Source organism: Pinus tabuliformis, chromosome X (assembly GCF_031772625.1).
Source record: "Pinus tabuliformis cultivar Carrire ecotype Pingquan chromosome X, CPIR1, whole genome shotgun sequence".
NCBI lineage: Eukaryota > Viridiplantae > Streptophyta > Pinopsida > Pinales > Pinaceae > Pinus > Pinus tabuliformis.
Window position 1 is genome coordinate 517,030,056 of NC_142308.1, and position 26,586 is coordinate 517,056,641.

Genomic DNA, 26,586 nt, shown 5'->3' on the forward strand with positions numbered 1-26,586 from the left:
AGTTCCTCAATTTAGGCTGAATTCTTAGTCGGCAGGTCGACTTGGTCTTGGAGGGTATTCTGACACTTTTAAATAAAAAAACAATTTTGTTTGCAAGTTGCAATGTGCCCGATGGGGTATTCAACTTATGACAATGACTCTTTTGACTTCTTGACTTAGGACAAACCCCAGAAGCACTAAATGGGTGCTTGACTTCTAAAATAAAATACCTTGAGCATGAAATCCATGCTCCAAAATAACAATAATAATTTTTCTTTCATTTTACAATATATAAGAATCAAGTACATTTCATATTTATTAAGACTGGACCTAGTTACACATTTTTCAACACTCCCTCTTAACTAGGGAGGTATTCATAAATGATACATGGACATTCTTAATCTGAAGAGATCTCATAAGAATAGTAAGATTGGCAACCCATCTATTTAACATCGTAGCATCCAACATTGTCACATAGCAAGGCCTTGACTAACAACTCTATCTCTCAATAAGATCATAGCACAATGTTGGCGATAACAATGGCTAATAGACACCATCATCATTGTCTCTCAAGGCACATACCCCACTCGAGTGTTCACTCGGTATGTCCTTTCAAGACTATTCTTATCTTGGATTCCCAATCCTCAAAGAATATTGGTCCTCTGCTACTACTCTTATCTTGGATGCCCAACCTCATCCTTAAATAGGATCAAGATGCCATATGCTAATCTAATCCTCCATTATTTCTTCCCGAAGTGAAGACAATAATGATTTGTCTATCTCTCCCTCTCAACTAGGGAGGATATGTCAACTAGTCCAAGCTTGTCTCTCAAATACACAAGCTTCTTGATAGGAAGAGATTTTTTCAAGATGTCAGCGACTTGTTCATCAATCAAGATATACCGTAGCTGCAATACTCCATCCTGCACCAGCTTTCGAATGTTGTGATACTTGTTATTTATATTATTTGTCTTTCCATAAAACATTGGGTCTTCAGAAAACCTTATATAATTGGTGGTGTCACAATGTATCACTGTAGGGTCCATTGGTCCTTCAAACAAATCATACAATAGCTTCCTCAACCAGACAAATTCTCTGCATACCTCACAGGTTGCAATATATTCAGCCTCAACGCTACTCAAAGAAATCGATTCTTGGTTTTTCCGAATCTTAGAGATCATGGAGGATCCCAAACTAAAGCATCCTCCAGTAGTGCTTCTTCCATCCTGCTCATTGCCTCCCCAATTGGAATATGTAGATCCAATCAAGTGGACATCATTCTTCGTATCATACTTCAGGCAATAGTGGATTGTTCCTTGCAGATATCTCAGTGTATGCTTGGCTGTTATCCAATGATCATGCTTGGGATCTATCTGGAACTGACTAATAATATTCACTGCAAAACATATGTCTAATCTAGTATTCACTAGTTACATCAACGAGCCAATCAATTTTCCATACTTGGTTAGATCCACGGGGCTTGACTTAGAACTACTTAGCCTCTTCAAGTTTGTGATCATGTGAGTAGTCATAGGTTTGCAATCCATCATGTCAAACTGTTAAAATTGGCAACCAGGGAAAAACTTCATGTGGGTCATCTTATTCATGGCTGATAATATTTTTATTAGATTCCCCTCATCGAGAGGTGTAGGATTGATATAAAGATCATCCGATTCCGATAAGTATTCATGGAGATATGAATTTATTTTGATTATGGAATTATTATCAAGCCGACCTACAATTCATGTAGGCTCAGAAGCCCAACAGTCGCATCTATTCAAACACCAACGTTGTGTATAAATATAAGAGGACTTTTCCTCATTTGCACTCACTCATCTCATCACATCTCTCTCTCTCTATACTGCGTAGAAATGAGTCTCTTCTCTACTGCGCTGAAATGGGTCTCTCTCTCACACATGTGAAGCCGGAAGCTGTTGAATTTGACGCTGCAACTGCAGAAGTAAAGATTGACTTGTGTGGCCTAGAAGATCTCTTCTTTGGAACTGCGTTGTAGGTTCATATGAACCTCCTCTGAAATCCGCAACTTTTGGTGGTGGAATGAAGTCAATCCGACGAACGGTTTGCAAGATATCGACTACCCTAGTTTGAAGCCAGAAACTGCTGAAACTGAAGCTGCAACTGCAGAAGTAAGGATTGACCTACGTGGCCTAGAAGATCTCCTCATCTAAACTGCGCTGTAGGTTCATCTGAACCTCCTATGGAAGCCGAAAATTTTGGTGGTGGAATGAAGTCAATCTGACAGTCGGTTTGTGAGATATCGTCTGCCCTAGTTTGATAATGAAGCCGCTAATGTTGATGCTGCTGATCTAGGGTTTGCTACTGCTGATATGAATCAGATTTATTGTACTATTTCTCTTTGCTGAATTATTGAAGATAAAAGAAGATTTGATCAAAGGGTTTCCCCACACATTGTGGGGTTTGTCCCTAGCTAGCCGCCACATCTTGTGTCTCTTGTCTTGGCTTGTTTTCTGTCGATCGTTTAATGTTCTATCTGCACTTTACTTTATGTATATGTGATTGCTAATCTGTGGAATATAATAAGAAAAAGAAGTAGACTGTTATAAGCATAGAACATACCATAACCTAACACAAACCTCTTCAACATCTCAATCACATACTTTCCTTGACCTAGATAAATCTCATCAAGTCCTTGCCAAACTTCCAGTCCCAAATAATAGTGCATCAACCTTAGATCCTTCATGTTGAATTCTGCTACTAGTTATTTCTTGCATTCTTAGATACAACCTTCCACTCATGTCATGAGAAGATCATCCACGTATAGAAGAATGATTATGGGATCATCCTTCACAACCTTGATATAGAGATTCAAATCAGCAAAACTCTTGGAGAAGCCCAATCTTTGTAGGTATGCATCCATCCTTGCATACCATGCCCTTAATGCTTGCTTGAGGTCATACAATGCCCTCTTTGACCTGCAAAAATAAGTCTCTCTGTCTTTGACTTCAAATCCCAAGGGTTTCTCTATATAAACTTCTTCATAAATGGTGTCATTTATGAATTCAGTTTTGACATCCATTTGATCGATGTTTCATCCCATCGGTGTTTCCAAAGAAACCAACGAACATATACTTGTATACCTTGTTGTAGATGCAATTGTCTCTTCATAGTCGATGCCTTCCTGTTGAGAGAAGCCCCTAGCCACAAATTTTTCCTTATATTTATCAATACTTCCATCTGCTACATGTTTAATCTTGTTGAGCCACTTGGAAGTTACCATAGATTTGTCTTCAGGCCTAGGTACAATCTCCCAAACTCCATTTTTCATTATTGTTTAATACTCTTCATTCATGGCATCTTTCCACTCTTGATGTTTGATATCTTCTTCAAATTTGGATGGTTCTAATTCTATTAGCTTTATCATATAGGCTGCATACCCAGAATATATTTTGGGCTTCTTACTTTCCCTAAATGTGCCTTTGGCTTCTCCATGTCCCTATGCATCTAAGAGAATAGATTTCAACAAATTAGGTCTGTTTCTATTTTCAGGGATGACCACAGGTTCATTGAGACCTTCATCTTCATGATTTGAATCTTCTTCCTCCCTGGTACATTCCTCTTCAAATATAGGAAGTTCTTCATCATCAGAGTCCATTGGGAGGTCTTTTGATTTCTTAAATGCAATACTTTCGTCAAATATCACATCTCGACTAACTTATATTCAGTATTGTCCCTTCATATAGATCCTATATGCGTTTGAAGTATTAATATAACCAACGAATATTCCCTTCATGCTTGTAGGATCCACATTCTTTCTCTTATCCTTCGGTATATGAATATAGATAGGATAACCAGATATTCAGAGATGGTCCACGCTTGGATTCTTCCTAGTGAATGCTTCTTCAGGAGTCATGTTGTCCAGTGATCTGTGAGGACTTTGATTTTGAATATATACGACAATCTTTGTTGCTACACCCCACAAAAAATTGACAAATCTTGATCATGTAACATGGCTCTTACACTTTCTTCAACTAAGATCGATTCTTTCATTCTGCAACTCCATTTTGTTTGGGATTGTATCAAACTATTAGCTCCCTCTTAATCTAGAATCCTTACAGAAACCTATGATTTCCTTTGAAGTATATTCTCCTCCATTACCGGACCTCATAATATTTATTCTTCTTTCTATAAGGTTCTCCACTTCAACTTTGAATTCTTGAAATTTGATGAACACTTCATCCTTGGATTTCAATAAATAAACCTGAGTTTTCCTTGAATGGTCATAAATGAATGTCACATAATATAAATGACCTCCAAGAGACTTTATGGACATAAGACCATAGACATTGAAATGAACGAGGTCCCAAATTTCTTTTGACCTTGAAGCACTACTTCGAAATGGTCTCTTCACATTTTTTCCTAATGCACATCCCTTGCATACTCCTTCATGATCCTCCTTGAGTTCGGGGATGCCATTCATCATTGAATTTAGAGTTGGTAATATTTTGTAGTGAAGGTGACCAAACATTCTATGCCAAAGTTCACATGGGCTTACTTGAATGTGAACCAAAGCTTTAGAGAGGGGAGTCAACAATCTATAGAGCCTTCCTTCTCGAATCCCAATCATCTTTGCATTTTTGATGCTAGATTTTTTATCTCATACTACAACCTTCAATCTATAGAAGTGAATCTATTTCCCTTATCTTTTAGACATGAAATATAAAGTAGATTATTTTGCAAACTTGGAACAAATAAGATGTTGTTGAGATGAATACTTCCTCCATTCTCTAGCTCCCGCAAGGTTGATCCAATTCCTCTTACAGGATAGCCCTTCTTGTCACCAAGCTCAATGGAGTAAGAATAATTCCCGCTTGATAAGGTCTTTAGTTGCTTATGCTCACCAGTCATATGTCTTGATGCTCCACTGTCAATCACCCAAATGTTCTCATCTTCAAATGTGCCAGTAAGAGCTGAGAATAGTCCTTCGTCCTCTGTAGATGTCTTGGTCATATCATTATTGATAAATAGGAGTTTCCACAATGCCTTGATTCCCTTCTTAATATGAATTGCTACCTTCAAACACTTCTTTAGAAACTTCTTCAAGGGAGTAGTGATCTTCACCATGCTCTTAGAGAACCTTAACTCTGATACCATGTTGAGAAATCTATATGGCAATAGTTAGAATGATTTATCTTATATTTGATAATTGCTTGTGATGTCCTTTTACCTTTTATTACTTATTAGCTTATTCTAGCTTATTCTAGCTTCTTCTCTTATTATTATGTTGTTCTTATCATCAAACAACTACCAAAACAAGAATATCAACAGTACACAAGAACACAGGATATAGGCTGGAAGCAAGGGCAAAAACCTCTCCACTTGAGAGGAAAACCCACAAATCTCTCCTCTTCTTATAGATTCTTCAATTGACAAATTCCAACTCATCTAGACCAAGACCAATACCCTTCCAAGACCAAGTCCATCCTATTAGATTATGTGTTTCCTTTGTCCAAGTCAAACCCAGTTAAATCTCTTCCAACTACACAACTTCGACCCCCAAAAACAGAATTTCAGCTTCTACTACAGGTTTGAAATTTTCAGCCCTCCCAACAGTAGTTGCTTCCACACGTGTGAACTTATTTCAAGCTTCCAAGACTTCTTTAGATCTTTGCATGACTTTCTCCTTCTTCTAGGGCTTGAGGATGACCTAATAAGCCTTCCTTCAACCTTCTTTTTGGACTTTCTCCAAGTTCAATCCTACAACAACAAAACCCTAACCCAACAACAAAAACCCTAGCTTCCTTCCTTTGCACATGTGAAGAGAGAGAAAAAATAGCCCAAACACTTTCTCTTCATCCTTCTTCTTCCTTCTCTAGCCTCTTTCTTCTTCTCCTTTGCTTACTTGATGAGAGAATGAATTATGTTCCTAGAAGGTCGAGTTCCCTCCTAGATATAGGCTTCTAAGGTGGATGAAGTTACTCAATTTAGGCAGACTTCTTAGTTGGAAGGTCGACTTGGTATTGGATGGTATTCTAACACTTTTAAATAATAAAAATAATTCTTTTTACAAGTTACAATGTGCTTAATGGGGTCTTCAACATATGGCAATGACTCTTTTGACTTCTTGACCTAGGATAAACCCTAGAAGCACTCAATGGATGCTTGACTAGATTCTAAAATAAAAGACCTTGAGCATGAAACCCATGCACCAAAATAGCAATAATAATTTTTATTTCATTTTACAATATACAAGAATAAAAAACATTTCATATTTACAAAGACCGAACCTAGTTACACATTTTTCAACACTTGAGGATGAGTCCATCTGAGGCTATTTATGGGAGGAAATGCAATACTCCTATCAATTGGTGTGATCTAGTGAGTAGGGTCCTTACCAGGCCCGACATGCTTAAAGAAATGGAACATGAAATGGTAACCATTAGGCAAAATTTAAAGGTGGCTCAAAATAATCAAAAAAGCTATGTGGACCAGTTTAGAGTACATAAAGAGTTTAAAGTAGAGGAGTGTGTCTACCTACTAGTTAAACCCAATAAAATCTCTTTGAAGATTGAGTCTCGTGTGAAGCTAGAACCATGGTTTTGTGTGCCATTTCAAGTGCTCAAAAGAATAGGGTTGGTGACATATAGGTTGGCCTTTCCACCAACAGTTAAAGTTTGTAATGTTTTCCATGTTTCCTTACTTAAAATTTATGTACAAGATGTTAATCATGTCACTGATTGGTTTGTGCTATGGGTAGAACCAAAGGGAGAATTCCATATGGAACCCATATGCATCTTGGATTGGAGGAAAATCATGCTAAATAATCGATTAATCAAGCAATTCAAGGTGCAATGGAGGCACTTTGAGCCCCAACAAGCCACATGGGAGATGGGTGATCAAATGTAGGCAACATATCCTTTTTTGTTTACTGGATGGGAAAATGTAAATATGATTGTACATTGTTATAGAGTTGTGTATATAAAGCTCATAATATACTTCTGTTATGCTTGGTTTAATCCTGGTTGTAAATGTGTTTGGGTCTAGAACACTGAGAACAATGTTCCTCCAAGGGGTTTGGGTCCGTGACAACCCTTTCACTAAATTCCCCCATGTAAATAATCGTGAATTCTAATTTTGTAAATTAATTACAATGAACTGGTTGAGAGAAAGGGGAAAAAATTCAGATGCTTAAGGAATGAATTGCTTGGGAATGGAGAATGGGTGGTTGTGTGTTTAATGGACACCATCCCCTGATTGTTTATTAATGGAGGCTTGACTGAGTTTTTAATGGTGGTATGGTAGGAAGGAGGTTGAGTATGGGACTTCCTGAGTGGAGGACAACCCCTTTACTCCCCTGCCATGCCTTGTGGGTTGTGTGGGGAGTTAACACGCAAGAGAGAGTGCTTGGAAACCACAGGAGAAGATAGGCACATAGAACGGTTGAATTAAAAACGTTGAACAAAGGGGGATTACCATTCAACAAGGTAGGAATAGTAGAGACCCACATAGGGTGCTCGACTATTGACTGAACAAGGGAGAGCATAATTGAAAAAGAAAAATGAGAGATAATAGTTTGGGATAGCAACACCCTAGGAGAAGCATGGACAATAATAATAATGAACATATGTCGGAGTTAGGTTGTGGATACACACAATAAGCATCGAGATAGGAACTCAACTCAAGAGAAGGTTCAAGGCCCTCTGCATTCCCAACTTGAGTGGAGGTCCTGATGCCTTTGGATTATTGGTTGCAGTAGCTACAGTGGGATATAGATTCCCCTTAGGGTGGAGATAACGGGCTCTAGATTCCCTGTAAGGTTCCCTGTAAGGTGGAGACTGTGGACTCTAGTTTCCTGATTTAGGGTGGAGTCAATGTGCTTTGGATTCCTACTTAGGGTGGAGTCACTATACTCTGGATTCCTAGATTGGGTGGGGACAATGTGAGCACTATTGGTAGGCATATGAGGGTGCAAATGGTGTGATATCTGGATTCCTTATATCTGATGGTGGAGATGGTGTGATATTTGGATTCCCTGTATCAGAGGGTTAAGATAGTGTGATATTTGGATTTCCTATATCTGAGGGTGGAGATGGTGTGATATCTAGATTCATTGTACCTGAGGTTTGAGATCATGGGATCTCTAGATTCCCTACTTCAGTTAATTATTGTGGTTTAATTACTTTGAGTATTCCTCCTTAATCTCTAAATATGGCTTAGGGGTGGTTGACTGCAAAAAATATTGTAATGCATTCACCCTAAGGTTGGGTGGAGAGTTAGAGTCCCAATCTTAGTTTCCAAGCTCGTCTACAATACAAGATAAGTGGTAGTTTTAAGCTATTGTGATGGTTAATTCACTGTGACATCATCTTGTTGATTAATGGAATGCTCTTAATCGTTGTGCAATTCAAATGAATGCTTGAATGTTAATTATGCATGTGTGGGAGGCTTGATGCTCCATGTAACTCTGCTATGCTTATGAAAAAATAAAACATAGCATCCTGAGCGGAATTCTATGCCTTGTTATAATGGATAAGGGTGTCCTTGTATGAATGTGTGTGTGTGTTCATATATATAGGTGTGTATGATAAGCTCCGGAGGGATAACCTTTATTCGACCAAGTGTCGAAGGGCGTTATGTGTATACATACATATATACATAAGATCAAGAGGGATAGGTCGATAAGGCTGATTGTAGGGGAGGTCGTAATAAGACATGAACATGTATGTCACTTAAGATCAGAAGAGATAGCTGTACATATATGACTAAGGGCCACACTGTTCATTAATGAAAACACATGTGTGCGTATGTGTGCGTGCACACACACTTGTGTGTGATGCCCAAGCGAAAAATAGAGTTGGTAATTGACAGAGTGGGATCATTGTCATAGGGAACCTTGACAGGGGTAGCATAACCCTGGGAGAGTCACATTGTGCCAAGGTAACCAAAGATCCAAGTTGAGATACTTAGATGTTGATGTTGGTGCTGCCAAAAATCCCAGAAAATATTCATAACAAAGAAATGTTGGTTTACTAGCGAAGCTGGCAGGTCAGTGGCCCTAAGCATTAGAGTTCGCGTGGATGAGATGACATCATATTGAATCTCAAAGAGATCTCATTGTGTCTATACACAAATGGAAATGGTCGAGATAAATGGCTAATGGAGATGGGAATAGCTTTGATACTTGACAGTAAAGGAAGTTCATCTCGAAACTTCGGGGAGTTTTTACATTGCCACTATGGTGATGTGGAAGTGAGCGCTGAGATAGATGGAAGTATAGATAGGAAGGTTATCCCATCAATTGATGTGGATTCAAGTTTGACTCGCCCCAGGGCCATTTTACAATGGGTTGTGCACTGCAGGCCAAGGAAAGAGTCAAGTCTGAGATCTATCATAGCGATAGATGATCACAATTCATATTAAGGGGTTGGCCTTGTGGGACCTAGCCAAGGATGACATGGAAAGTGGTGTGGGATGTTACTTTGGTACGATGTGTGAATCACGTGGGTGTCATGTGGCAGTGCCCGTTGACATGGCAACAAGGGTTACTGGTTGAATCTTTTAATGGGCATAACTTTTGATTTGTAGGTCGGACCGGGACAAGATTTATGTTATGAGAAGGATATTTCTAAGATAGACGCGATGGTAATATTAGTTTTTAGATTCAAAGAAGTTGGTAGTTGAGGAATTTTGTGACCCCATTTCCATGACAGGACTATGGAGGTCGAGTTTAACGAAAGTAACACCTTCCACAAAGCTAGTTTAAGCTAAGTTGGTGGAAGAGAGTGTTACATTTAATCATAATAAATTAATATATTTGATTAAGATGTTTTACATAAAAATATTCAATTTTTGCCCATGGTGCGTAGAGCAAACGGTGACAGGGTGTTCTGTTAAGACGCTTTGTGGTGTAAAGGTCACTGGTTTAAAACATTGTGTGCAAAAATCCAACCATGCTAAGGGTTGGTGTGGCCCAGGATGGGTGTGATCCCCGAGTGATTTTGACACCTTAGATGACCCCAGGTCATGGTTACTCAAGCCACGTGCTAGGCGTCCCAGTCATCTAAAGACTCACATTACCTGGAAAACAAAAAAATGAATTTTCAACTTTAAAAAAATTATATTATAAAAAAATAAAATTATAATTCAAATTGGTGAGTGGTATAATTATAATTATAATTAGAGTAGTTTATGATTTTATGTAAAGAATTGCATTTAGATGTTATTATAAAGTATATGTTTTTAGTGAAGATAGTCTCACAATTTGACACTTTATAGACCATAAGGGGGCCATTTTAGGTGGTGTGATTTTCTTTAAATAATCGTGATGAATTGTATTTAAATGTTATTATAAAGTATATGTTTTTAGTGAAGATAGTCTCACAATTTGACACTTTATAGACCATAAGGGGGCCATTTTAGGTGTTGTGATTTTCTTTAAATAATCATGATGAATTAACATACATTCACATTGAATCCAATAAACAAATCCATCGGATTTGAGATTTTTACAATAGCCCTATGTATTGCATTACAAAGAAAACTTAGTCACTTGTTGTTGCAATAATATTCACTCTCGGAAGCTTTTATTTGTTTGCTTTATGTTTCTCCAAAAATGTTGATGAGTTGCCTTCATCTCTATAAATGCTCTAACTATTTTCACAAAAATAATGTCGGAGAAAAAAACTATTTTGGATATTTTCACATTTCTGTGGTAGTATTCACATTTTCATTGATTTGCTACCCTTGTGTTTCCACTTTGTGTTTTCACTTGTTAATGTCGTGATCTTTTATTTTCTTAAAATGTGGATCTATATCATCCTTTGCTAGAATCTCAAAGCTTAAATTTTTTTGCATGTGTGACAACTTTCACTAATGATTTATAAATTTTATTTATTTATGTGAATTATCATAAATAAATACAACCACATCCTATCGAACCAAAATTATTTATTTACTCAAACCTTGTATGCTCCATTTTCTAGAATCTCATGCATGACTAATATTTTATTTGTCCCCTTACTCATGTTAATAATATTTTTAACTTAACGTTCATACTTTTCAATGAATGGTCTTTCACTTAAAGCATTGAATAATGCATACTTCCCAACATTTCCAAGTTTGAACAAACATTAAAATTTTAAATACATGTGCCTTCATCCCATCATTCACACACTTTTATAAAATTTTAAGGCGTTAAAGTGCACGGAGATTAAAATGGAGGGAGGGTGGGCGGTTCGAAAAGAAAAACTATCGGTTTTTAATGGAAGCGATGTGGCAACCATTGGTTGGGTCCCCCAACCCCCAACCAATGGTCGACAACATGCAAAATTCTATACCATTTTCTCACATCTCCCTCCAAATATATCATGACCATCTCCATGCAAACATCCTTGTCAAAAATTTAAAGTTGATGTAAGACTATGAAAATCTTACAAATGCTGAGAAAAATTTCTTCTTCAACTCCTCTAAACATAGGGAGGATATCATTATATTTATCTCTATCAGGTAGTGGATTTGGAAAACTAGGTACATTTGAAAAATGAAGCAGACCATACCTTGCAGTTAATAGTCAAGCCAATAAGTTCGCCATTATAATACAATGGAGTCAAAGTGGAGTCTCCATAACATGGAGTTGCAAGGTGAAATTTACAATTGGTTTTTTTACCCTTGTTCACCTTTAGGAATTAGATCTGATAGTTGTATAACTTCTTGAGGAAATTTAAACTTTCAACTCTACTCCCTAGAAGCGATGCCAATTTGATGTAGTTCCTTCAAATGTTCCTCGTTACTTAGGAACTATGTCAAGGCATCTAAAACCTTCTTTTGGCCATAAACTAACTCTTGGGCCAGATGGGGCTCCCTCATCAGATTCAAGAAAGTTAGTTTCCCACTGTCACTAAGAAACAATTAACATAATTAAGCTTTGGATGTTAGATTGAAAGTGATAAAAACAAGATAATGGGTTGATAAATAAGCTTTGGATGTTAGATTGAAAGTGATAAAAACAAGATAATGGGTTGATAAATAAAGTTAAGGGTAAATGACAACAATCTAGGACAAACATTGTAAATATCTTAGACTAAAGACCTATCCATTGGGAATGGAGTTTCAAGTAACATAAAACAATTGTTGAGAATGAAAGGTGGAAGAAAACGAGAAGACGTGAATCTCAAGCACAACAAAGAGTAAGAAAATATTTGTTTGCTTGTGATGAAGACAATTGATTTATTGGGCACTTAAATGTGAATCTGACCGATAAACACTTCTTTTGTTATTTTAATGATCAACTTAAATGCATATATTCAAAGGTATCAAAAAGAGTAGAAAACAAATCTTAATTCTTCAATAATGCCCTTTTTATTACATAAATACTTCATATAATCAAGAAGATGATAAAAAACATTTGTAACACAAATAATTTCTGCAAATCTTTGAACATATAAAGCCCTTGCCTAAAACCTACATTAATTACACTCTTCTATAGAAAGGAATTAGGATGACACATGAGAAGCTTAAAACAAAAACAAAAAATGGCAGAGAAACAAAGCTCTACTATTCTTGAGATATGGATCTAATAAACAAATCCCACGGATCTAAGAATTTTACAATAGCCCTACGAGTTGCATTACATAGAAAACTTAGTCTCTTGCTACTGCAAAATTATTTCTCTCCCCACCCTTGAAGCCTTTAGTTGTGTGCTTTATGTTTCTTGGATGTTGATTGGTGGCTTTGATCTCTAGAAATGCTCCCACTGTTTTATAAAAAAATGTGTTGAAGACACAAATTGTTTTGGAAAGCTTGACATTTGTGTGGTAGTGTTCACAATTTTAACGATTTACTACTCCAAGTTTTTCCACTTGTCCTTTTCAATTGTTACCAATAATGTTGTGATATTTTATTTTCTCAAAATGTGGATCTATATCACCCTTTGCTAAAATCTTAAAGCTATTATTTTTTTGTGTGGGTGGCAACTTTCACTAATAGTGTATCAATTTTATTTATTTATGTGAATTATCATAAATAAATACAACCACATTATATATAGCATACATGATTATTTCCTCAAAGTTTGTGTGCTTTGTTTCTAGAATCTCATGCATGAGTAATATTTTATTTGTCCCCTTACTCACGTTAATAATATTTTTTAGCTTAACTTTCATACTTTTCAATGAATGAACTTCCATTTAAAGCATTGAATAATGCAAACTTCCCAATATTTCCAAGTTTGAAAATAATATTAAAATTTTAAGTACATGTGCTTTCATCCCATCATCCACACACTTTTTTATTTTATTTTTGAGTGGTTAAATTGCACAATGTGGCAACCATTAGTTGGGTCCCACCCTCCCCCACCATGATTTCCAAAACCACTCATGAGTGCCCCCAGAATTGTCAATGTTGTATGACATGTTATAACTTTGATTTGCATGAATTTATGAAACAATAATTTAGGGATAATAGTTTGGTTACTTAACTTAATGGAATGGATGGGACAAATTTTAAATCCACTTGAATATTAAAATGAAGGGAATAGTCAAGTGAGGTTATCTTGGTTGGTTGGGAAGAATGGTTGTTATATTCTCCACCAAAGTTCAAATCCCCACGAGTGACATGATGATGATAAATATTAAAAGCCCATGGGGGGTAGTTCAATTAGCAATCACTGTGTTCGAAATCATTGTGTTATGAAGGGTTTGAAGAATAAAAACAAGGGGAGGAATTTCAACTCTTCATTAAAACTCTTAATGGGAAGTCCTTCCTTTTTTGGGTTTCTGGTTCAGATTATGTGGTGAATCTCAAGAAGCAAATAGAGAAATGGTTGCGATATACTGTAGATACACAACATCTCCTTCATGCAGGGAAGCAGTCATAGGATCATTTTGAGTTGTAGGATTACAACATCTCAAGAAATTCCACCATTGGCTTGAATCTAGGTTGTGAGGGGGTGCTTTGGGAGCCAAAAACCCAAGAGGTTTTGTTTCCTACAAGGATGCGGTATGGGGCAAAGGCTATGATCCATCAGATCTGCCACAATACAATCCTAGACCTTACATTCTTGAACAACAACAACAAACTCTAGCCATAGAGGTAATCCTAACAAAGGTAAATCATTTTTTGTTTTGTTTTTTCAATCAAGGCGAGTTATTTGCAGATTCAACGGTTTTTGGCCTAGATGCAATGCTTTGCATCAATGGGTTTTTATAACCTGGACCAATAACTGCAACATAGACCTTTTCTCAAAAGGTTTTTTTATTGTTCAGTGTGATACCCAAGAAGATGTGGAGAGAGTGTTGAAAGAAGGGCCCTAGTTTTAGGGAAATGCAGGTATTTTCATTACCCCTTGGTTCCCAAGTTTTGATGCCACATCAATGTTGGTCTCAATAATGCCAGTATGGGTGAGGCTACCAACTTTTCCCCTTCCTTTTGGCATCACAAGGTTCTTGAGGAAATTGGGAACACCCTAGGTTCATTAAAAAATATGGACATCAAGAGAATGGAGAAGGGTTATTTACATTCGCTAGAATTTGTGTAGAAATAGGCCTAAATAAGTGTCTACCTAATCGCATTTAGAAAATACATTAAAAAAATTAGGTGGACCCCACTTATGGATTATGAAAATACGACATTCAAGTGTCGATCATGTTACCAAATAGGACACTTGCAGAACATATGCCTGCAGGCAAAAAATAACCCAAAAAAGAAAAAGGGGCAAGCCCACAAAACAAAAGGATGGAAGCTTTCTGATGCCTCCCTCGTGGAGGAAGAAGAAGAAGAAATCAAAGAGAACCCTCTAAACCAAGAAGAATGGGATGCTCCGATCCATAATGGAAATGCAATCCACAAGCATAATGGTACAAAATCAGAAGTGATCCATGAACCAGAACAACATAAAAGCGTGGTACAAAAAGAGAATGGGACGATGGGAACAAAGAGATTTCATGCTTCCAAAAGTTCAAATTCAGACAAAGAACTTCCACCAAAGATAACTAAAAGTGATTTGGAAATGGTTCTAGTTGATCCCAACTCAGGGGGATGACAGAAGGTCCAGAAAAAGAAAGGAAAGAAAGAGAAGTTAAGTGATTAATATCACACTTAACATCATAGGTTTATGTTATTTTTTCAAGTTATTTCTTATGCACATAAGTCAAGAGCTTGTTCTTACTAAATTTGGTTAGCGTAATTTTGTTCCTTTTCTAAAATTGAATACAATTACAGGTTTTTTTGCCTTGGTAAAATATATATAAAACATGATTTTGATTGAGTATAATAAACATGTATATATACACATAGTGGGTGGATAGTTCATGTCCTTGGCAAGGGAAACATCTTATCATTGTTATATATTAATGTTTGTCCTAATTATTATATGAATATTATTATTTAATACATAGTGATTACTACATTATACCCCTAGCTTTAGTATATCCTAAGTATATTACAAGTCTTCCCCCCTTAAAAATGGTTTTTCTTTAAAGCATTGGATTTTATTGAAACTTTTATGGCCTTCATGATATGAACAATCATAGATTATATTATGTAGCATATTTCTTGGTTAATCATTTCAATGAATTTCTTCTTATTACACCGTAAGGCATTCCCTCTCAGAACAACTCCCCTCCCATACCACCTATGCGATAATGGGCCATTGATTTTAGTGTTAGATGATTGAAATAGTGTATGCCATCATATTAAAAACAGGTATCAGTTAGTTACAATTCAATCTGATAGCCAGTTACAATTCCAAATAGAACCATAGATTTCACATGGTGTTACGAGAGAACAATGAGCGATTTGTTGTAGCGATTAAAAAAATTACAGTGAATCGAATATCTCACCAATCAGGGCCAACTATCCATCGGGTGGAGAAACTATGAACGAATCCAGTAGGAGAACCTCGGTAGCAATCGGGAGTCCAACTCGAGACCTCTGCCAACGCCTGGTTGAGTAGAGAAATGAAGGATAGTAATTTGAGTGAGTCGTAAAGGCTGCTCTCGCAATCCCATACCTAGGATTTTTGTTTTATTTAAGCAAATTTGTTAGCATTCTGGTTTCAATCAGATATTCCACTCTTTCAGAAATTTATGGTGATGCAGTAATTTATGAGGATGTTGAAGTTGCTCACCAGAGTTCTGTTTATGACATGGTAAATTTAACTAATATTACTTTGGATGGCCTCTACTTTTATAAGCAATTGAATGTATTATTTTGGGAGAGGTATTATGTTTCTTGGTTGCTATATTTACATTATAACCTATACGTAACATAATTGATAGTGCGGTGGCAATTTCCATTTAATGCACTTGAGATTATATGTCTCCTACAAGTTAATTAAGTCATTAGTTCTTGGTTTTATCCTATCAACAATTTGTTTTGGTTTAATACTTCTTAAATTGCCTTCCAGCACCCTTCTTCAGCTTCAGTTGAAGGAAGAAAATGCAAGATGTAGGAACTTGCAAAAGGATCAATGCGAATTCCTAGTGTTTGTAGGTTTTAACCCCGTATAGAAATTACCTGCATACGAATTCTAAAACACATAAAATAAACAATGCGAGAGCATAACACATAAAATCCATATACATAGATATTTTCCCTTGGATCCCAAAACCGAGACTACCAGCTTGATTTTTCATTATGTTCCTTTCAATGTTACAATACATATTTATACATGCCGAAGCATCCAATACCATGGACCGAAAACCATCGCGTCCAAAAACATGTGTGAAAATCATGCACAAAACCATAGGTGGGTCCGTCCAACCTAACATAGGGTCCAAAACCAAAATTTTCCGGGGCACTGCCCCGGACCCCATAAAGGGGGTTACGGGTACACCTCAAACCCCCTATTAACTACGTGGAAAGAATATAATACAACCCAACATTCTCCCACTTGTTGTTTTCTTTCCACACGGGGCCACAAGAGAGCTTAGTCATTTTTCCAGCCCTGAAACACCCATTGTCTCTCTACACCAAGAGAACTTCTCAGAGCTCACAAATTTTTTCAATGCATCTGCAGTATTCTTCAAAGTGTCCACCTTTACCAGCAACACCTTTTTGTCTTCTATCATATCCCTCACAAAGTGATATTGAACATCAATGTGCTTTGTCTTTGAATGATATGCAAGGTTCTTTGCCAAGAAAATTGCACTTTGGCTGTCACAGTCTATCCTTATAGCTTCATGTACTAACCCCATACTTGAACACAATCTCTACAACCAAACTGCTTCCTTGCTTGCATGAGTGGCTGCCATGTATTCTGCCTCTGTAGTTGATAGTGCCACTACAGATTGTTTCTTACTCATCCAAATTACTGCACCTCCAAATAGGTTAAACACATACCCACTTGTAGATCTTCTTTGATCCAGATCTCCAGCCCAGTCTACATTAACAAAGCCACGAATATCCAACACTCTATCCAATCCTGGTCTTCCTTGGTAGCACAAACCATAATCACTAGTGCCACACAAATACCTGAAAACCCGCTTCACTGCTGTCCAATGCTCCTTTACTGGTTTTGACATAAACCTGCTCAATACTCCCACTGCATGTGCAATTTCTGGTCTAGTACAGACCATTGCATACATCAGGCTGCCGACTGCACTTGCATATGGAACACGGGACATGTCCTCTTCCTCTTCTTGTGTCTTGGGACACTGTTCAGCAGATAACCTCACACCTACAGGAATAGGAACGTTCACGGGTTTACTATCCTACATATTAAACCTCTATAGTATTGTCTTGACATACTTCCTCTGGTTAAACCAGAGCTTCCTCTTTGCTCGATCTCTTTTAATTTCCATGCCCAAAATATAGTTTACAGCACCAAGATCTTTGATGTCGAATTTGGAGGACAACTGGGTCTTCAAATCCTAGATAATTTCTTTGTCATTTCCAACCAACAACATATCATCCACATACAAGACCAGATAAATAACACGGTCACCAATTAATTTAAAATACACACAGTGATCTGCTTTGCTTCTCGTGATGCCAAGTCCCCGTATAAATGTATAAAATTTCTGATACCAAATCCTTGGTGACTGTTTTAATCCATACAGAGACTTCTTTAACTTGCATACCAGTTCTTTCTTACCCTTCACCGCAAAGCCTTCATGTTGCTTCATGTATATTTCCTCTTCTAGATCCTCGTGAAGAAATGCTGTCTTCACATCCATCTGTTCTACCTCAAAATCAAAAGTAGCAACAACAGATAAAAGTAATCTAATAGAAGTTACCTTGGCAACAGGAGAAAAAATATCACCAAAATCAATTCCTGGCACCTGGGAATAACCTTTTGCTACCAACCGAGCTTTATATTTCTCCACCTTTCCTTCTGCATTTGACTTCTTCTTGAACACCCATTTGCTGCCTGTGGGTTTCCTTCCAGCCGGCAACTCCACCAGATCCCAAGCCTCATTTTTGTGCAAAGATGCTATTTCATCAACCATGGCCTCTTTATTTCATCAACCATGGCCTCTTTCTAGAGTTTTCCATCCTCTAAATCCACTACTTCCTTCACAATTCTTGGATCATCATTAGTAACAGACAAAGAAAAATTTGAACAGAAAGCAGATGGACTATACCTTTCTGGCTGCCCTCTTTCTTGAACTGATCTTCTCACAGCCGGAGTTTGTGGCTCTTCATCTTCTGATTCCTTCTCCGTTGTAGAGTCCGACTCTTCCTTCTTTAGCTCAAACTCTATCTTCTCAGGTTCCTTTGGTTGGACTTCATGTTTAATAACATCTTTTACCTCTCTAAACACCACATCTTGACCGTACACAAGCTTCTGTGTGACTGGGTTCCAAAGCTTATAACCTTTTAAACCATCCTTATACCCAATAAAGATGCACTTTTTAGATTTACTATCCAACTTGGTTCGTTTCTCCTTTGGAACATGTACATATGCATCACATCCAAATACCCTCAGATGTGAAAGAGAGGGTTTCCCACCAGTCCATACCTCTTGTGGAGTCTTATCCTCCAACGCTGATGAAGGTGACCTGTTGACCAGGTAACATGCAATATCCCCCACCTCTGCCCAGAATTCCTGTCCTAACCCGGCACCACTGAGCATACTTCTTTCCCTTTCCATCAACGTCTTATTCATTCTTTCTGCAACTCCATTTTGATGAGGTGTATATGGAGTAGTCTTCTATCATGCTATAACACACTTCTTACATAATTATTCAAATTCCTTGCTGCAAAACTCTCCACCATTATTTGTCCTCAACACCTTTATCTTCTTCTCTGTCTGATTTTCCACGAGAGCCTTAAATTCTTTAAACCTGTCAAAGGCTTCAGATTTCTTCTTAAGGAAATATATCCATGTATTCCTTGAGAAGTCATCTATAAATGATACATAGTATATAGACTTACCCAGTGATGGAACCTTCATAGGTCCAAACACATCACTGTGCACAAGTTCTAATATTTGTTTCGCCCTCTTACTACCAGAGGGGAAACTCACCCAATTCTGCTTCCCATATACACAATTTTCACAGAAATCAAAATCCAGAGAACTATTACTGATACCTTCTACCATACCTTTACCATGAAGTATTCGAAGGCCCTTCTCTCCAATATGTCCAAGCCTTTGATGCCACAGCATGGTCTTCTCTCCAGAGACCACTAGATCTTCTGCTCCACTTTTAGGAACCACAGAACTATTGCACCCATTAATAACAGTGCTACCTTGCAGCTTGTACAGAGTTCCAATCTGAACTCCCCACATCAATACCAGTGCTCCCCGAACCATCTTGCAGGTATCCTTCTCGAACACTGTTTTTACACTTGCATCATCCAGCTTGCTTACAGAAATCAGATTTCTGGCCAATGCAGGAATATGCAGAACACCTGGAAGTGTTCTAACTCTTCCACCTTGCAATTTCAACTTTACTTTTCCACGACCAACGATTCTAGCCTTCCTATCATCCCCTAAGAAGACATCACCACCATCGTATTTCTCATACTCGCAGAACCACTCTCTGTGGGGAGTGAAGTGAAAGGATGCACCTGAGTCAATCAACCATGCCTCATGATCTACATGTGTACTTGAAGAAGCCAAGTACACATCCCCACCTTCATCTGAGGTGGTTTTCACCTCTGCAGAAGGAGCATCATAAGATCCCTTTCCTTTGTCAGGAGCTTTAGATTTACAGTCCCTTTTGAAGTGCCCTTCCTTTCTGCATTTCTAGCACACCACCTTTACAGGTTTTCCTGGAGATTTAGATCTCCCACTCGATGACTTATTTTTGTTTCTATTCTGGGACCATCCTCGTACAGACAAGGCATCAACATTCTGGCTCTTCATATTTTTTCGTCTCATCTCCTCCGTCAGCAAGGCTGAGACTATTTCATCAAACTGTAAGGCAGTTGCATTGCTACCTATTGCAATAACCAGACTATCCCACGAATATGGTAGAGAACACAACAAACTGATGCACTTATCTTCATCTGAAATTTTAATATCAACAGACGCTAACTGATTTACCACAGTATTAAATGCGTTCAGATGCTCTGTCACCGAGTCTCCATCTTTCATCCTCAGGTTATACAACTTTTTTCGGAGGAACAGTTTATTCACCAGAGACTTAGATTGGTACAAAGTCCCTAACTTGTCCCACAAAGCCTTTGCCGTAGCTTCCCCGGATACATTCAACAATACTAAATTTGAGACACACAATCGTATTGTGCTCTTTGCCTTCCGATCCAACTTTTTCCATTCTTCATCGGACACTCCCGTTGGTTTAGTACCTGGATCTACCGCGATCCACTGATCTTTATCCACCAACAGATCTTCCATCTTGAGTTTCCACAACTCAAAACTTTGACCATTAAATTTCTCGATCTCTATCTTTCCACTGCTCACCATCTTCTTTCACCACCAGAATCGATCTCGCAGATCTCCCACTGAACAGGGTCTACCACAGGCCCGAGCGAAACCCCTCAGCAACAAAGGCGTCCCCTTGAAGCCAAAACTGCTTTGATACCAAATGTAGGTTTTAACCCTATACAGAAATTACCTGCATACGAATTCTAAAACACAGAAAATAAACAATGCGAGAGCATAACACATAAAACACATATACACAGAGATTTTCCCCTGGATCCCAAAATCGAGACTACCAGCTTGATTTTTCATTATGTTCCTTTCAATGTTACAATACATATTTATACATGTCGAAGAATCTGATGCCATGGACCGAAAACCATCGCGTCCAAAACCATGGACCGAAAACCATTGCATCCAAAAACATGTGCGAAAATCATGCACAAAACCATAGGTGGGTTTGCCCAACCTAACGTAGGGTCCAAAACCAAAATTTTCCGGGGTGCTGTCCTGGACCCCATAAAGGGGGGTTACGGGCACACCTCAAACCCCCTATTAACTACGTGGAAAGAATATAACTCAACCCTGTTGAAAATGCAACAAGATGATGGAGCTTAGTGGAAAGAAGTCGCCTTCACTAAGTGGGCCCGCGGGCTATTTTTGGCGCAAAGTCTATTTTTAGACAATGGATCATGATCTATGAGTTGCAGGATGCTATTTGTGGATGATTGGTCATGTTGGTAAAAATAGATGGACTTCTATTTTTAGACATATGGGCGGAGTCTATTTTTAGACTGCCAGGCTAAAAATGGAACAGTCGAATATTATTAGCTCATAATAATATTTGGACTATAAACATTATCTTATCCTCTTGGAGCACTTCAGTTTGAGCTACAGATGTGGCACATGCAGCTGACAAAAGGAATCACGTGGTTTCTTATGTGTTAGTTGAGCTATTGCATGGAGGACTTCAGTTAGAACTCATGCATGTGAGTTCTGTGGAGTTGATGGAGTTGTGTTCAGTTTGACTTAGTTGAAACTAAAGAATACACTAGTGATGAGTTGTGTGAATTGATCGTTAATTAATTCACTAATTATTAACTCAAAGAAACTAAAGAATACGTCAGTTAACTCAGTGCATGGACAATTCAACAGAGATAGGTGTTAGAGGTAAGTGAAAGGGTGAGTTGTGACTATCAGTTGTGCATGAGATTTACACATGCAATGGATTGAGTAATGCCAATGAGGATTGCGCAGTGTGGGCCAATATCAAGGCAATTGTAGCTTGTGCTCACGTGATTTTCACTTTGGATTGTGCAGTGGAGGCAGGCAAAGCAGCGGAGAAGATTTGAACCTGTGACTTGTTCGGATCTGAGCTAGTTTTGTGTGTAACAGGTGGAGATAGTACTGAGTACTTGTGAGGAGTACTGTACTATGTATTGTTACATGTTCTCTATCATTATAATATACAGATAGTGTGGGGTTTTCAGTTATATGCTTTCCCCGGGTTACATACTGTGTTAATGTGCGCATGCGATTGATGTTTCATTGTTTTTAATGCTGCTAAATTGATGATCAACGTAGAGGAGGTTATGTATCATGCATGCATTCCACAATAGTGTATAATCGGGATAATATTTGTGAATAAGTGTCATATTATTCAAAATTTCTACAAACCCAACAGTGTTGCCAACATGTTGTTTTCAAGGTTATTCTCGGTCATAAGAAAGTCCTTGCCTCCGGCTTATATGACTACATCGGAACACCTCTATGCTCAGTACAAGGTAGCTACTTTTGTTTTTTATTTAAGAGTTTTCTTGCCATTGATGTAGTGATGTAGCTTCCAAAATCAAGTGCACAGAAAGTTAGATCCATGCCCCCTGTGTTTAATTGTCAGGTAGGAAAAATTGGCAAAGAAACCATCATAAGGAATGTCAGAATGATTGTTGGAGATAAGTTGTTGATTGCAGCTATCCAAAGCATTCGAGGCTAGGTAACCACATCTTTGAATTCAGACATCCGGGATTTTAATTGTTTGCTAGCATCTCCAGATTTTGTTACCAAGATGAACTGTGCTGCACAAAATGTAGGAGTAATGTTGGATTAACCTGCTTTTTCATGACTCAAGAGTCACAACTAGCTTGTTCTACTTAAGAGTAATAAAATTGCTACATAAGTTAGTTTTCACATACTGTTGCTTTGTCTACTTTTGAGATGTATTTTGTTTTGATCCTCAAATTTTTATGCCATGGATATGGTATTGCATTTAGAGACAATTGTATACATTTTTCATTTGTTTGTTTATTTGTATTCTCTTTTTGATTTAGAAAAAGATCAAGTTCATCATGCTATATGTTGCTTTGCAGACTAAATGTACACAAATGCTAAACAGAGTGGAGCATGATCCACATTCAATCCTGGATTCTGACAGGCTAAATCTAGATAATGAGTCTACTATATCCACAAATAAGGTACTGTACAAAGACAAAGATATACAAATTGCATAGGAAAGGTTACAGATTATATGGCTTTAATGATAATTTTTGCAATTTTTGAAATTTATTGTGCTGATTTTTATGTTATTTGCTTAGAACTTATGAATGTGATTTTTGTAGCAGAGAATAAGTTTCAACTTATCTAGCATGCAGAGGATGTGAAATACTTTCTGTTTAGTAGTAGACGATGGGAAAATGGGTGACTAACAGCAGTAGACAGTGGAATTCTTTAGAAGACGTAATTTTTGGATATCTTTAGCAATATGCTGCCTGGTAGTATGATATTTTAATGTTATAGATATGGTTTCAGTTCGAAATTTGGAACTATTGTAATCTAAACCCCTACAAATATGATTATTAGGTCCAGGTTCCCTCTTTGCTGGCTACATCCAACCACGGTGTTAGGATCAGTGTAGGGTTTTAATTGGAAGTGTTACTGCTCAATGGGGCTTGAACTCATGTTCACTGTTTGGCAAGTAGCATGGCTAACTACTAGGTTACTCCATTGTTGGTAATAGGTATTCTGCTTTTGGTCTTGTTTACTTTTATTGTTACACCTATCTAAGTAGCCATGTATTGGTGAAGTGCGTTTTGTTTTCTGCCTAATGGAATTGCTTTTAGTTTTAGTTGAATGCAGTCTAAAGCATAAGTTTACTCCCACTGTTGGTCTTCTTCACATATGTTGTTATGTCCATCTAGGTAACCATGTATTGATATAGGATTTTTTTGGGTTGGATTTCTTTTGTATGGATTTGTTTTTAGCTGAATGTAGTGGGTTATAAAGCATAAATTTTGTTGTCCATTTTTGTGAGTCTGTTGGCGAAAGGCTTCCTTTCTCAGTTCTGGTTGTCATTTGTTCTTGCAGAAAGATCATATGGAGGTGTTTAATGGAGTAGATAGTGTTCCCCATTCTTTGTTGGCATCCAAGAAATTGCACATGGACAATAAATGCAACTCATCAATGAATCAGGTAATGCCAAAGTTTTTAATAAAAGAAAAAGGATTTACTTTTCATGCGAATACATCATATGCCTAATGCAAGTGGTTGATGTTGAGAAAATTTGCTTGGAAGACCTCAAAAATAATCTTTTGAGTGTGTTTTGGCATGGTTGAGAAATAAGGAATGTTCCTTTTTGGCCATGAAATAGATATATAATTTTAAAATTTAATGAGATCAATTTTATTTGTTTATTTATTTATTTTTTAATTTTTAATTTTTAATTTTTAATTTTTAATTTATTTATTTATTTATTTATTTTTTTTTTTTTCAGCCATGAAATTCTGGCCTCAGGATGGTTTGTAGGGATTTGCTTTCGAGTTCGCATCTCAAATGGTAGGCATTACGTAGCCTGATTTCAAAAACAGCGGAGCTCATCACTGTCCAATGCTGTAATTTAATAAATCTTTGACAATTTGATGCAAGGACACCATACTTTTTATTTCTTGTACTGTTCAGCTAGTAGCTATATTAGATATCGTTTTTTGGGATTCAACTGTGTTAAGTAAGTCATTCATCTATGACCATTTCCATGAGAGGTAATCGTAACTGACTAATTTCTCATGATTTTCGAATCGTCCACTTAGCACTCATTGCATCGGGTGATGCTCACAGGAGTGAATAAGTGGGATTGAAACTAGTGAAATAAATCACACAGCATCAATCATCACTTCTAGGGCTTACACCCGGTAACCAGGACTTCCTGGGAGGTCACCCATCCCAGATCGCCTCTAGCTCAAGCGCGCTTAACTGTGAAGTTTTCCCCACAATCAAGCCCACTTAGCTTGCTACTCCATTTAGAAAACCTTAGCAAGTATTGTGCCTCATGAACCATTCAAGTAGAGTTCCCTTCACTCTTTTGAATTAAGTATTGGGGGGTTTCACAGTGCATTATATTAGATATCATTTTTTTGGATTCAACTACGTTAAGTAAGTCATTCATCTATGACCATTTCCATGTAGTTGTAATTGACTAAGTCCTCATGATTTTTGAATTGTCCACTTAGCACTCATTGCATTGGGTGATGCTCACAGGGGTGAAGAAGTGGGATTGAAACTAGTGAAATAAATCACATAGCGTCAATCATCACTTTCGGGGCTTGCACCCGGTAACCAAGAATTCATGAGGCACAATACTTGTTAAGGTTTTGCAAATGGGGTAGCAAGCTAAGTGGGCTTGATTGTGGGGAAAACTCCACAGTTAATCACGCTTGATCCAGAGGCGATTTGGGATGGGTGACCTCCTGGGAAGTCTTGGTTACCGGGTGCAAGCCCTAGAAGTGATGATTGATGCTATGTGATTTATTTCACTAGTTTCAATCCCACTTCTTCACCCCTGTGAGCATCACCCGATGAAATGAGTGCTAAGGGGACGATTTAAAAATCACGAGAAATTAGTTAGTTACAACTACCTCTCATGGAAATGGTCATAGATGAATGACTTACTTAATACAGTTGAATCCAAAAAAATGATATCTAATATAATGCACTGTGAAAACCCCCAATACTTAGTAGCTATATGTTAATGTTAAAATTCAAATGATCTATAAAGAATAATAGCCTTTTGCATGATAATATTTCAGTAATAGTTGTTTTACCTGGTGTATCTTTGATTTTTTATAAGGCACAAACTAACTAAAAACCACTAAAGATGGTGGATACAAGTTGCATGGAGGATAAGGTTCCTTCACCCACTTATTATTTTAGTGACAATACTTTGTATTGTGTTTTCTTTTTTAGAGTGTCATGATATATGGAGCTAAAAGTAACATTCTTTACAAAGGATCTCCTTCTTTGTTTGTTGTCATGGAAATGGCGATTAAAAGTCATCAAGTTTGGATAATGGCTTTAGAAGGGTAATGTTTAGGAGATGAGATTGCTTCGTCAATTTGATATGGCAAGCAACACGTTAATGAAGTTTCAATGTCTCAAGGTTTGTAAACGTAAAATTAGGATTTTGTTAAAGTTAGAATCAATTGAATCTAGAGAGGGTGTTTTCATGTGGTAATGGTGCCAGATTTTGATTGGATTTCATACAATATGATAATTATTAAACTAAATATAACCCAATAAACCTATTTCTACTGAAAAGAGAAATCTATAAAAAAATTGTAGCATGAAGGAAGGCTTAAAAATATCTAATTTCATACTTATGTTGACGTGAGAAAAGTAATAAGATTATGCCATTTATGTTTTAAGTAGTTTTCAATTTTTGATAGTTTTATAAACATTGCCCAAGGAAGAAGAAACTAGAGTTAAAATTTGAAAAGAAAAGGAAGTCCAAGGCTTGAGAGGACAAATTGAAACAT

The 26,586-nt window shown here is 37.3% G+C and overlaps 1 pseudogene; it reads left to right on the top strand.

The window, feature by feature from the left end:
- LOC149140954 (uncharacterized) overlaps positions 1–26,137 on the top strand; it is a 30,395-nt pseudogene extending 4,258 nt beyond the window's left edge.
- Positions 26,138–26,586: the final 449 nt, after the last annotated feature.